The sequence below is a fragment of the Agelaius tricolor genome, unplaced genomic scaffold, assembly GCF_023055355.1.
Source record: "Agelaius tricolor isolate 1412-34295 unplaced genomic scaffold, bAgeTri1.0.p SCAF_53, whole genome shotgun sequence".
Lineage (NCBI taxonomy): Eukaryota > Metazoa > Chordata > Aves > Passeriformes > Icteridae > Agelaius > Agelaius tricolor.
Window position 1 is genome coordinate 1,179,327 of NW_027269313.1, and position 13,209 is coordinate 1,192,535.

General features: G+C 46.1%; 1 long non-coding RNA gene across 1 annotated transcript; it reads right to left on the reverse strand.

Annotated features, from left to right (window-relative positions):
• Positions 1-161: 161 nt before the first annotated feature.
• Positions 162-7,924, reverse strand: LOC139604604 (uncharacterized). Its single transcript, XR_011684021.1, has 2 exons — positions 6,995-7,924; positions 162-1,382 (listed from the first exon to the last, which is right to left on the reverse strand). It is a non-coding gene; the product is annotated as an uncharacterized lncRNA (long non-coding RNA).
• Positions 7,925-13,209: the final 5,285 nt, after the last annotated feature.

Here is a 13,209-nt window from a genome sequence, read left to right on the forward strand (position 1 = left end):
CAGTGATGGTTCACTGCTACAAATAAAGGCATCAGTTTTCTAAGCCCAGAACTGATTGCAATTAAAATTTGATGCACAGGGTATTCTGTCAGTATATACGTGAGGACACAGCTGAAATGCCAGTAACACAGAGCCTGTTTAATTTTTAATTTTTTTTTTAAAAATGCACTTGCTACTAATTCCAAACTGAAGCCAAAGAAGGCAGAAGACAGATTATAGTCATGGAGCATAGTCTGTTGATACATTCCTTATTTTCTCTTGAAACACTTAAAATATGTGCCACCTGGTGAAGGCATGGGATCCGCTTGATTTTTTAAAAAATTTTTACTGTTTCCTTTTCCTTCTTATTTTCCTTTTGTTTTCCTTTCCTTTCTCTTTTATTTCCTCTCTTCTCCTTCTCCTCCTTCTCCTTCTCCCTCTCCTTCTCCTTCTCCTTCTCCTTCTCCTTCTCCTTCTCCTTCTCCTTCTCCTTCTCCCTCTCCCTCTCCCTCTCCCTCTCCCTCTCCTTCTCCTTCTCCTTCTCCTTCTCCTTCTCCTTCTCCTTCTCCTTCTCCTTCTCCTTCTCCCTTCCTCTTCTTTCTTCTTTTTCCCTTCTTTGTTTTGCCCTTTGTTTTTTCTCTTTCCTTCCTTTTGGAGGCAGAACAAGCAGCTGGAAGCTAATCCAGGGCCAAGAGGTTTCTACATGCAGCTCTGTGCTCACACTTCACCCCTAACACATTGCTCTCAGTTCCTGGCTGCAATGAGCTAAAAAAAGCCTTCTCCAGGCAGGGGTGCACTTTGGAGAGTGCAAATGGAATGGTGAGCCTGCCAAGCCATGCTGGGGAGTGAGACAAAGCTCTGGACATGGTCCAAGGTCACCCTTGTTTTGTGTCAGCTCTGTGGTGCCCGGGAGATGGAGATGGTGGGGATGGACTCAGCTCTTCCCATGCCAGCAGCTGGCCAGGGAGTGGGGACAAGAGCCCTGCAACCACAGTGAAGTTGGAAAAAGTGCTCAGTTCTTCCTCCATTCCTGTAACAGCTCAGGATGACTTCCCTTTCCCATTCCAAAGCTGGCACACAGAACCTGGGAGCTGGGAGCCCTGGAATGGGCGGTGGCTTTTGGAGCTTCTCCAGCGCTGGTGCCCCCTGCACTGGTGCCCCACAAGGCACTGCCACGGCTCCCCCGGTGGCTGTGGACTGGCAGCCAGGCCAGATTTCATCTTTTCCCCCTCAAAGCAGCTCACTTGGTAGCCATGGCAACTCGCTGCCAAGCGCAGGCAGGCCCCGGGCCCTGCAGCAGCTCTGGGCCTGCTCGCTGTGGCTGGCCAAGAAAGGGGATTTCCAGGAGTCTCCTCATCAGCTTACAGTCAATTGATCTGATCTCCCAGAAGACACCTATGAGGCTGAAATCAGAATGAGAGTTTGTGAGTATCACTTCATGTGCCACTCTTTGTGAAGTGCAGCATCCCCTCAAGGGTCACAGCATCCCCTCCATGGTGACAATATCTCCTCAAGGGCCATAATATCCCCTGGAGGGCCCCAGCATCCCCTCAAGTGCCACAACATCCCCCCAAGAGCCACAGCATCCCCTCAAGGGCCACAGCATCCCCTCCATGGCCACAGCATCCCCTCATGGCATGCTCCCACATCCCTACCACGGTGTGGAGCTGCAGGCCTTGGGTGAGACTCCTCAGTAAATCTGAGCAGGTGAGCAGGGCTCAGAAAAGGGCTCAGTTCTCCTCAGAAAGGCTGTTTGGGTTTGCTGCCGTCACAAAGAGCCCTGTGCCACAGTGCACCTTCTCTCTGTCTCAAAAATTCACCCTTGAGATGTGCATTCTAGGGTGGAGCAGGGATTTGATCCTGCTCCAGCAGCAAGCTCTAAGGGGTTAAAGGATGGAGTCATACAGCCTGGGACTTTGCTCATCGACTTCTCGCTGTTGTTTGCTGTTGCAGACATTTGTTATACCCTGCATTAGTCAGACTGTCCTTTAAGACACCTTCCCTTTGCAACAGCAGCCCCCCTTAGAGGTGATTTCTTAATTAGAATTTCTTAATGAAAACCTTTAGGTTGCTCTTCTGTATTCATACAGGGGCAGCCCAAACCCTTTCTTTCCTTTGATTGGCTTGAGGAGTTCTCCTCCTGAGGGGAGAGAGGACATAAGAGAAAAACAAACCATCACATTCTCCTTGTCTCAGCAGCAAGTTTTTAGGGCTGGGAGGGGAGCTAGGGACAGCTCCCTCCAGACACCACTCTGAGGTGGTTAGGAGGAAATCATGGGCACATCTTGACCTTGGTGTGAGGCACTGGCTCCACCCTTGCTGCTCAGTTCCTGCAGCTCATCTCGTGCTACCAGAAACCATTGCTGTAATCAGGAGCTGCAGCTCCAGAAGTCTGGTATTGCTCCCTGGGGAGCCGTTCTGGCTCTGCTGGAAGAGGCAGCGTGGTGCCTGCGGAGCAACACGTTCCAAGAGCCAGGAAGAAGGTGGTGCTGGAGCCTCGGGTCTGCATTGCTCATATCTGCAGTGCTGATGTGTCTCTGTGCCCGAGTACCCATCCCTGGCTTTCACGCCAAGTGTTGTTTCTAATACAATGATTTCCCTGGAAAAGGGCAAAAATCTCCAGCTTTACACATCCGTTATGACAGGAGAGACGGGGACTGGCTGAAAAAAAATGACACTTGGAAAACAGAAAACAACTGATGGGATTTTGTTATACCAAAGAGCTGTTGGCAGATTGTCAGTGCCACCATATAGACACTCATTAGAATCTTTTGAGGATTCACAAATGAATCATAAATTGTTGACTGGAGGCTTCAGCACTGGCAAACACCACACAGTCAGCCTGATTCCAACTTCACAGGTGTCTTTGGGAGGCCAGAACAGTGTGAGCAGCTGAGGAGGTTCATGAGGCTTCCTTCTCTTGAACAGCCAGCAGCCCTTAGAGAGCAGAACCAGAACCAGGGCTGCTGCACTGACCCAAAGAAGCCACTGCTGCTGCAGTGCAGAAGGGAGCAGGGCTTCCATGGTGCCACTGCTCCCCTCTGTCTCCTGATGGAGATATTCCTCATGCTCCTGTGTCCCTTTGGCTGTGGACGCATCAGCCTGGTGTTTGAGGTTCAGGCTGGGCTAGATGCCCAGCAGAGCCAGGATGAGAGTTGTTGTTGGCCCCAAGGCCTGGAGGAGATGGGGGGAGAGGATATTCAGCACGTCTGACTGGGAAGGAGCAGGGGGCTGGTGACACCTGCAATGTCCCCAGGGCCTCTCTGGGCACCTGCCATGCTGAGAGCCCCAAGCCCCACTTCTCCCAGCCCTGGGGACAGTGCCCTGCCCTGGGGGCCCCAGCTCTCCCTCTGGCTTTAAACCCCCAGGGCACTTTTCCCAGCCCCTATCCAGCCCAACTTTCCCCTTGTGTGTGCACTCACTTGTCACAGACATGCTTTATGAAAAATCCTTTCCTTGGGATTTTTCTCCTGAGAAGCTGAGAGGCCTCAGGAACAAAATGTAAACATTGATTATCTGCTGCTGTGGAATGCAACAGGTGCATCTTTGATTGGTCTCGTGTGGCTGTTTCTAATTAATGGCCAATCACAGTCAGCTGGCTTGGACTGTCTGAGAGTCACAAAATTTTATTATCATTCCATTCTTTTTCCTTTGCTTGCAAGCCTTCTGATGAAATCCTTTCTTCTATTCTTTTAGTATAGTTTTAATATAATATATATCATAAAATAATAAATCAAGCCTTCTGAAACATGGAGTCAGATTCTCATCTCTTCCCCTCTTCCTGGGACCCCTGCAAACACCACCACACTCACTGGCTGCCAGAATCCAAATGTGCTGGGGCTGGGGCTGCCTGGTGATGTCCCTGGCACAGCTTCCAGTTTGACACACCCTCCATGATACTGAAACCCCCACAGCCACCCCTCCCAGCCCACAAGCCCCATCCTTGGTCCCCACTGCTGGGCTCAGGGGGTCCTGGGCATCCCCACCCTGGGCAAACCCAGCCACAGGAGCCCACTGGGGCTCTCTGGACTAAGGGGGTCCTTGACCAGACTCTCCAAAGCTGTAGCTGGAAGGAACATGGGGACTGTATGTGGATGCTGCTGGCTTAGGTGGAGAGGTGAGATGTTTTCTGGGCCTTGTCATCTTACTCTGAGTTTTATTGCAATGAAGACTTAAGTCCCCTAGCACAGAGACAAAATTCTCCTCCTCCCCCTCCTCTTGTACTGGTTTGCTTCTACTCCTGTAATTTGTTGCCTTGGAGTAGGGATCCATCCCCACTTTGCTGCCATCTGCTTCCAGGGCATTGTAGAGAGCAATAAGGTCTCCCCTGAGCCTCCTTTCCTCCAGGATAAACACTTCCAGCTTCCTCAGCCACTCATGGCTTAATCTCCAGACACTTCCCCAACTCCACTGAGCTTCTCTGAACACATTCCAGCACCTCAATGCCTTTCTTGCCAAAAGGGGCTTAAAACTGAATACAGGATTCTAGATATGACCTCAGCAGTGCTTTTCCTCCGCCCACTGTGAGTGGCTCACCTTGTCATAGAAGGAGATTGGGCTGGTGAAGCAAGGCTTGCCCTGTGGTCACAGTTCTCCTCCACAGTTTAGCTGCTTGTCAATGCATTGAAACTAAATCTGTATCTAGTTTGCATGATGAAACTGATTCTTTCATTCTGGTTGTTTTATGCTCGAACTGGAAGCACCAGTGTCAGCAAGTAACCCAGACTGCAGGCAAATCTTTTGGGTCATGCTCATATGCTAATGGTGTCTATATTTGCCCCTTTATTGCAATCTACAGTTTCTAATCTTTAGTACAAGCTACAGGTGGGGTTTTTTGGGTTTTTTTTCAAACGATTTAGATTTTTTGAGGACAAGGAAGGGCCATCATATGTAAGGACTTCAGAGCTCTTGCCCAGTGTTTCCATACTCTCCTGGAAAGAGGAAGAGCTGAATGAGAACAAGCCAGCCAGCAATGAGGAAGGTCAGATTCCAGCATGATAACTGCCCTCCTGCACTGCTGGTTCACCCACTTTTCAGCTCCTTACAAGTGCAACCCAGCAGAGCAACACGTGGAGCAAGGGTGACACGCTGTGATTATCCGGGAGAAGTACAGGGGCGTTGCTGCGGTTGTGCCCTCTGTGCTGAGGATGGTTCCAAATGCACAGTGGATGGACTTTGTTCAGTGTGGCTCAGGGCCGGCTGAATGTCCACCTCACAGGGTCTGTGAACACACAGGATCAGCAGTTCCACAGGAACAAGCTCTGTCCCAAAAGCTAGTGAGAAGGAAACACACTGGCCAAAGCACGAGCTCTGTTCACCTTAGCAAGGCTGCCCATCCTCTTAAAGAAGAGAAAAATAGTTTTAAACCTAAAGGTAAAGATTTCCCAAATAAAATCCTGTAAAACAGGTTGCTCCTTGATCCTGGGAGTGAATCAAGTTTGGATTCTCAGATTTGTGCCTTCTAGTTCTTTTCTACTGACTTTCAATAAGGTTGCAACAGAAGGGCCTGCCTTGCAAGATGTTAAGGGATGTGAAGGTGCCGTGAGATGAATCTAGAAAGGCTTCAGCCTATTAGATACAAAACCCTTCCTGACCATCAAAAATAGTTAGGTAAGAAACCAAGCAGAGTGTCCTCTGGTGCCTAATAAATTGTGAGCTCTGAAGGAAGCTTTCTTTTCAAATAATATCACTTATAAAAACAACTGGGAGAAGTTATTCCAAGTATGGACATACCTGCTGCCACTGGGTCTGTTGTATTTCTTGTACAAATAGAAAAAATAAAAAAGGTTTCACATGGTTCAAACCTCTTTAGGAAACTAGGGTAGAATGCAAGATAAGTTTTGTTTTAAGAAAATAACAGCCCAGGAAACAAACACATTTAGTAATGATGAGTATGCTGGGCAAGATTCAGCTGGTTTCCAGCATTGCTTTGGGTATTGTCTGTCTTTAAAAGGAGGCTTAAATTGGCTTTTTCACCATATCTGAATTCCCAGTGTCTTTAAAAACTGCATGTCATGGAGCATGGCTGCTGTGACCAGAGGTGTTGGGGTTAGAGCTGGAAATGAAGCAGCCTGAATTCCTGTGGGACCCTGAGAGCACAGACAGCATGTTCCCACCCCAGAAGGGCCATGCTTCTCTTCAGATTCCTGATGAAAAAGGCCCCCAAGCTGTTGCAGCTGGATGATGATAAAGTAGAGCTGCTCCTCTCTCAGAGCAACACAAGTCTGTCCTGGAGCTACAGCTGAATGATACTGCCTGATTTCCAGCATTTACTGAAATACAGAGCTCTTACAGACAGAAAAAGGCCATTGATATGTGACAGCTCCTTCCCTTGCATAAACTGAGTTTTCAGAAATTTTGCTCAAATCAGGATAAGAAACTTGATACCAGTTCTCATCATGCTGCCTTTGAAAAATAAAGGAAAATCATTCCTAGAAAAAATATCACATTCATAAAGCCTATATAAATTATTGCTGCATCTTCCGTCTGTGTCTGTTTTGCATTATTAACCAATCTAGGTTTTATTGTGAAGCTTCATTGATCATTTGCATCTTGCAGAGGCAACACAACTGGAAAGCAAATGAACTTCACCACTGCCTCTGCAAGTGATTTGCATTTTGGAGCTGTTGGGATGGTGGTACAGAATAAATTTCATCCTGAAATCCTTTCCTTATGGCTTCCCACTGTTAATGGAACCTTTTTCTCTTTCAGCACCAAGTATTTCCCTGCAGATGTTATGCTATATTTCTGTTTTAACTTCTCATATATTCATAATATATTCTGTCATATATGACCATCTCGACTGACTGATGCCAAACTGTAAAAATTTTTCTTTATCCTGCCCTGGACCTTTGCAGATGCTCCAGACTGTTGTTAGGAACACAGCTCAAACTATTCATGTTTTCTTAATAGAAAATGTTACCCTGGAAGATTGAAGCTATTACCACCCTGCTGTCATTCTCTGGAAAATCGATCAATTTGCTAAGTAGGAGGAAGAATAACCTGCTCTACTCACCAGATTTTTTAATCAGTGGGCATGTTCATGGCTTGTTTGCAGAGCCTTGGCTGCCTCTCTGCATGCTGCCAGCCTGACACAGCATCTTCTTGCCCAGACATTCCCTAAATCTTCATGGGAGAGCTGTTACTGGGAGAGGCTGGCTTGTCCTCGTGGTTGTGTGATGAATTTCTTTGCTGTGTGTGAGTCAAGGGATGTGGCTGTTTCAAAGGCTTGGCTTCAGCCTTGAGTACAGCCAGGATAATGTGAAAGCAGCTTTTCAGCTCAAAGCAGGACAGTTTTTGCTTTCCTCCCATTATGCTGGGAGGCAGACCTCTGAAAATAAATCAGAGGAATTCCAGCAGCTGGCACAGAAGGTTGGTAATGCTGACTTGTGGTCAGACTCTGAGGGCCAAGCTCCTCCTGGTGACAGCAGACACAGTGCTGATGGGTTTCCGTGGGTGTTGGAGGGACCTGGAGAAGCCCAGCATCCAGTGATGGGGATTTCGATCCTACCATCTTGTGTATAGGCACATTGTCTTGGTTTGGAAAGACAGGTGTCTGCTAAGGAAGGCAGGAGCCTCCCCCGAAATGGAAAAAGTAAACCCCCTCCCCCTAAATTGTTATAATTTTGAAATTAAGGGGCTCTCCAGGCAAAGATATGGGAGCAGGAATAACAGTTCTTTATTAGGGAAGAAAATAAATTTTAAAAAACAAACAAACAAACAAAAAGAAAAAAAAATTTAAAAACCCCAATGCATTAATACAAAACAACACTGACGGAGTCAGAACACAACCTGACACCCTGTTGGTCAGGGGGTTGGTAGCAATCCAATTGAAATGGTGGCTGCCATCCTCCTGGAGAGGCACACATGGTTCTGCGGAAGCAGTGATCCTGTAGAAGGGTGTGATCTTCCTCTGAAGATCCAGAGGTGATGAAGATGGGCCTGGTCTTCCTCTGGGAATCCAGTGGAAAAGGCTGTCCTGGTGTCCCAAAATCTCAGCTTCTATCCAGTTGGGAATGCTTGGCTCCTCCCTCTGGGCAGAGCTTCTCACCATGTGGGATGATGTAATTTTATCAGTCCTGCTGTGGCACTCAGTGGCACATTAACAGAAGATGTTTCCCTGGAGGGAGGACTGGTTGTGGAAGAAATGAAGAAAACTGCTCAATTAACAGAAGATAACTGCTCCACATATAGGAATAGAGTACACACACCTATTTCCAACCTAAGACACACATGAAGATGAGTGTGTGGCACTTGGGGACGTGGTTTAGTGATGGGCTAGGCTGTGCTGTGTTAACAGTTGGAGCTGATGATTTCAGAGGGCTTTTCCTACCTGAACTGTTCTGTGATTCCCTGTATTCTGTGAATACAGACACAGTGTGAGCATTCCTGCTGGCTACAGCTGCATCCAGCCCTGATAAAGGTATCACAAAACTCAGTTTCTCCATGCTGAGGTGACTTACTAAACCCCATTTTCACTATGGCTAAGCTTGGCTTAAAAAGGGACCCAACTGAACTTGGTGAAAAGGTTTGCTTCTAAATTTGTGGCAGTATTTTAACATCATGCTTCAGACCACTGAGATATGCCTTCCAGCACTGCCTGTCATCTCTGGTGATCTTCTGGTAATTCTCCTTTGAATCCACTTTCACTTAAGGTTTATTCCCCTCTCTGCTTCTTCCCAGTAATCCCATTTCATAATCCCTTCCATGACTGTTTGATTTGTATTGCCTCAAACCTCCCATAATCTTCTGCAAAGCAGCAATCAGACCTCTGCAGGCTTGTCCAACCCCGTTCTCTCTTCTGCCAAGCTGCAAACATCTCAAAAACACCCCTGTCCTTCCCTGCTCTTCCCAGACACGGTTCAGACAGAGCTGCACAGCCTGACGGAGGACAGCCAAATTGCACTGGTGCCGTGGAAAGGATTCCCAGCGCTGATTGCAGCATTGTAAACTTGAGGAAAGGTTTGGGAAACCTGTAACTGAAACCTGGCTCTGTGAAGCCTGTAACCCACACCCCATTGCCTTTAGGGAGATCAGGAGGACCTGACAGTAATTTCTGCTGCATTTCTGCTGATTTTTTCTCTATGTTGCCTCTGAGGCTCGGTAGTGAAAGACAGTTTTTAGTGTTTTATAGAAAAGTCTATACAAATTAGATTAGGGAAGTCCCTCTTCCACATGAGATGATGTGATGTACTCTCTGTACTCCCTCTTGGTGAAAATGGGGCTGCAGAATTTGAAGACCCTGACCAGAAGAGAATGAACTGTTTTACAAGCAGTAATTTTCCTGATTTGTGCCTCAGCAGCATGGATAAACCACTGGAGCTGTCTCTCTTTCCCAGGTTCTCCCAGGAGTGGGAAGAGCTGTGGCCAGGGGGCTGAACACCAGAATTTTGGCCACAGCCCTGGCCCTGTGTTCCCAGCCCAGGGAAGGGACTACAGATCCAGCCCCCATTGCTCCCCTGGAGCATCACTGTGCTCCCAACAGCAGTTAGGAAAGATTTCTGCCTCATTTGAATAATGGGTTAATTAGTGCTCCTCTGTTTAAAATTGCTCTGTTTCCTAGTCCATCAAAGTCTGTGAAAGCTTTTCATGTGTTTTATGAGGATTAGGAGGCGGCATAATTTATATAAGATATGGAAAAATGGTACAGGAAAAGGAAGAAATTATTCCAGAATAGAAGCCATTAGCACAAACAGTAAAAATTACTTTCTTTTTTTTTTTTAAATAATCTATTTTAAGAATTCATATATGTATTTCTGGGCCTCATTCTCTCTCGTGGCACCATGCAGTGCCATGGCAGGACCCAGCCCCATGACAGGATGCCCTGGGCTTGTTGTGTAAAGCCTGGGGTGACCTGGAAGCATTCTCCACCTGCAGGGCAGGTGAAAACTGTCAGGAAACATCTGTTGGTGGGGATGGTCAGCTCCATGAGTTTGTTCTGCAGCAGCTTCAGCAGAAGAGAGGAGGAGGAGCTCTGTTTGAAGGGACTCTGTAGGTGGTGCAGAGAGCGCATCTACATCTTTCTTTTTTTTTTTTTTTTTTTTTTTTCCCTGAGAAATAAGTGGAGATAAATAATTCATCAGGAGAAACAGCACAGAGAGTTGAATTTGTTGCCATTCCTCACAGAGCAGGCTGTTAAAACACATAGTACTTTCTGCCTGAGCCAGATGAAAACTTATTGTCTAAATGCACGAAAACATATTAGGAATCCAAGCAGGGTTTCTTTGCATGGAAACAACTGTGGGTGAAGACAATAAAATGTTATGTTGTAGGAAACAAATTCATGAGGTCTTTACATAAATGAGAATTAGCTGGTTGAGGCTGAGCACAGGCTGAATCCAAGCATTGCCCTCGGTCATCACTGTGAGTGCAGAGTCTCTGAACAGAGCAGGAGCCTCACTGCCTCTTCTGGCAGGGCAGGCTCTGCAAGGCAGGGAACAAACAGGAGAAGCACAGGATCAATCATTCAGGTCAGAAAAATCCTCTAAGATTAGGTTGGAAAAGCGCTCCAAAATCAACCCAGCACTGCCAAGTCCACCACTAAGCCATATTCCCAAGCCACATATACATGTCTTTTAAATCCCTTCAGGAATGGCAACTCCACCCTGGGAAGCCTGTTCCAGCACTTGACGACACTTTGAATTGAAGAAATTTTTCCTAACATCCAAACTAAACTCCCCTGGAGCAACTTGAGGCCCTTTCCTCTTGTCCTCTTACTTGCAACTTCGGAGAAGATGCCACGCAGGGGAAAGACCAAAAAGAGCAAAAGGCTCGTTGGAAGGCAGTGAGAACCCAGTATTGATAAGCACTGTTCTTTTTTAAAGTCTAGACACCGATATCACTAGAATTTCTATTAATTTGAACATTCATGATATGCATACTGGCCCTTCCCTGTAAAAAGTGATGCTTGTGGCAGACTCTTGGTGTGGGGCTATCACAGCTTCACCAGGACATGTGGGAGCCACTCGTGAAGACAAAAGAAGATGCTGGATGCTGATTTGCCTCTGGGGATCTTTTGAACCAAAGTCCAAGCCACCCAAGCACATGGGAGCATGGGCTGTCATGTTGTCTTGTTTTAAGCCAAAACTTTAAAACCTGATGTAAATTTGCCTCATCTTGCCCATCAATGACATTTCAGTCAAACAGAAGTTTGTGGAAGTACCCTGATGTTGTATTTGTGGGGTGCCCTGTGGCAGGAGGGAATGATGCATCTGACTCCATGTTCTTAGAAGGCTAATTTATTATTTTAATATAATCTCTATTATATTAAAGAATACTAAACTAAACTAAAGAATACTAAAAGGATACATACAGAAGGCTAGAAGATACTAATGAAAACCTGTGACTCTCCCTTCAGAGTCCAACACAGCTTGGCCCCAATTGGCCATAAAGTCAAAACAACTCACAGCAGAAACCAATTAAACAATCACCTGTTGGTAAACAATGCCCAAACACATTCCAAAGCAGCAAAACACAGGAGAAGCAAATCAGATAATTATTGTTTTCTTTTTTTCCCTGAGGCTTCTCAGCTTCTCAGGAGAAAATCCTGGGCAAAGAGATTTTTCAGAAAATATGATGGTGACACCCTGACACCAATTCCTATTTTTAAAATCGCTGTAGAGAAGCCGAATAACAAGAACATCTAGGGTCAGCTGGCAATTGCCTATGTTCCCAGGTATCCTTCAGCATCTGATCACCACCTTTGCAGCTGCTTTTCAGGCCAAGGCTACATACTGTTCTAACTACCCAGGGAGTTTGTCATGACAAGAGATGTCCCACTGGCAAAGAGATAAGCATATATGAATGCATTCTAGAAGTTTTCCTCATAGCTCAGGTCATTTGCAGGTAGCCATAAAAACCTGTTTTTGTGGTTACAGCTGCAGCTCTACTTACCATGGTTATATGTGGACTGGTTACAGTATGAGGAAACAGAAACAGCAAGGAAACATCTTGAGAATGCCCAGGTTTCATAGCTCCCTTTCTTGGCTTCGTGGTGGCTTGCAAAAACTGGTACCCTGCACTGAGCATCATCTGTGGGGCTTTGTGAGGTGGGACCCTGGGCTGGTGCCAGCTGCAGAGCTGGGAGGATCAGTCCATTCATCAGAGCAAGGGATGTGGGAGTGCATCAGTCATTCCACACCCTTGACACGGGGTCAGGGATGATCTCAGGCACCAGCAACTTTCATTACCTTGAAAACCCTGGCTGCCACTCCAAGGCATGATTCTTTGTTTGCAGAGATAATGTCAATGGCTGGAATAATCCATTGACCCGATCCAAACGGAAAAGTAAACACTTTATTTCCATCCAGAGCCCTGTTTGCTAGGCTGTAATGCTTGTGACACAGTGGAGGATGAGCTCATACTCATAAAATATTTCAGTTCCCACTTCTATTGTCCTTTGCAATGGAAGCTCTCACCTCTGTTTTAACTATAAAACCCTTGTAGGAGACAGATCATCCACAGTTCTGACTCAGACCATTAAGGGCATGTTGAGAAATAACTTTCATTTCCCAGAAGACTAATTTACGTCAGCAAGCAAGAGGATAATCAGAGTCATAAATCTTTGTCCGTGTCCATATCTCCTGATTGCTTTAAAAATATTGGGACAATACTTTCTATACCTTAACCAAATGCAGAAATTCAGCTTGGTTTTCCTAAGATCTGCAGAGCATGGTAGTTAGGCTTGTTTATATCTGCCTCATTTCCAGCAGGCTGGGATTAAGCATGGCCTGTAAATTATGCGCGGCTTTTTAACATTCATGAATCCCATAATTTTACTTCATTGATCAGTTCTTTACCATAATTGGCAACAACCCATGAGGAAATGGATGTTCTACATCAGGCAAATGGCAATTTTATTGATGTAGTATTGGGAAAGCAATAGGTATGATTAGCAAGCTTAAATGTTCCTATCCTTGATGTTTGTGTGAGAGTGGTGTTGGTGTCCTCCTCCTACCTGCATTTTACCTGGGGTCTTCATGGGAGTTAGAAAACCTGCTCTATTTAATATTTATAGGGAAGCTATCTTATCCATCTAGCCCTCTATTAATATTAATCAAGGTAACCATGTATGTTCTCTTTATTAAAATTAATGGCAAATGAACACAAGTGTTGGTGCAGGGATTCCAAAGTTTTTCCGTAGGACTAGCAGCCAATTTTTCCCTTCTCTGTCTCTCCAACTTCATTCCACACACTTCCTGAATGGGCACACACATGGCCAGCTGCAACACC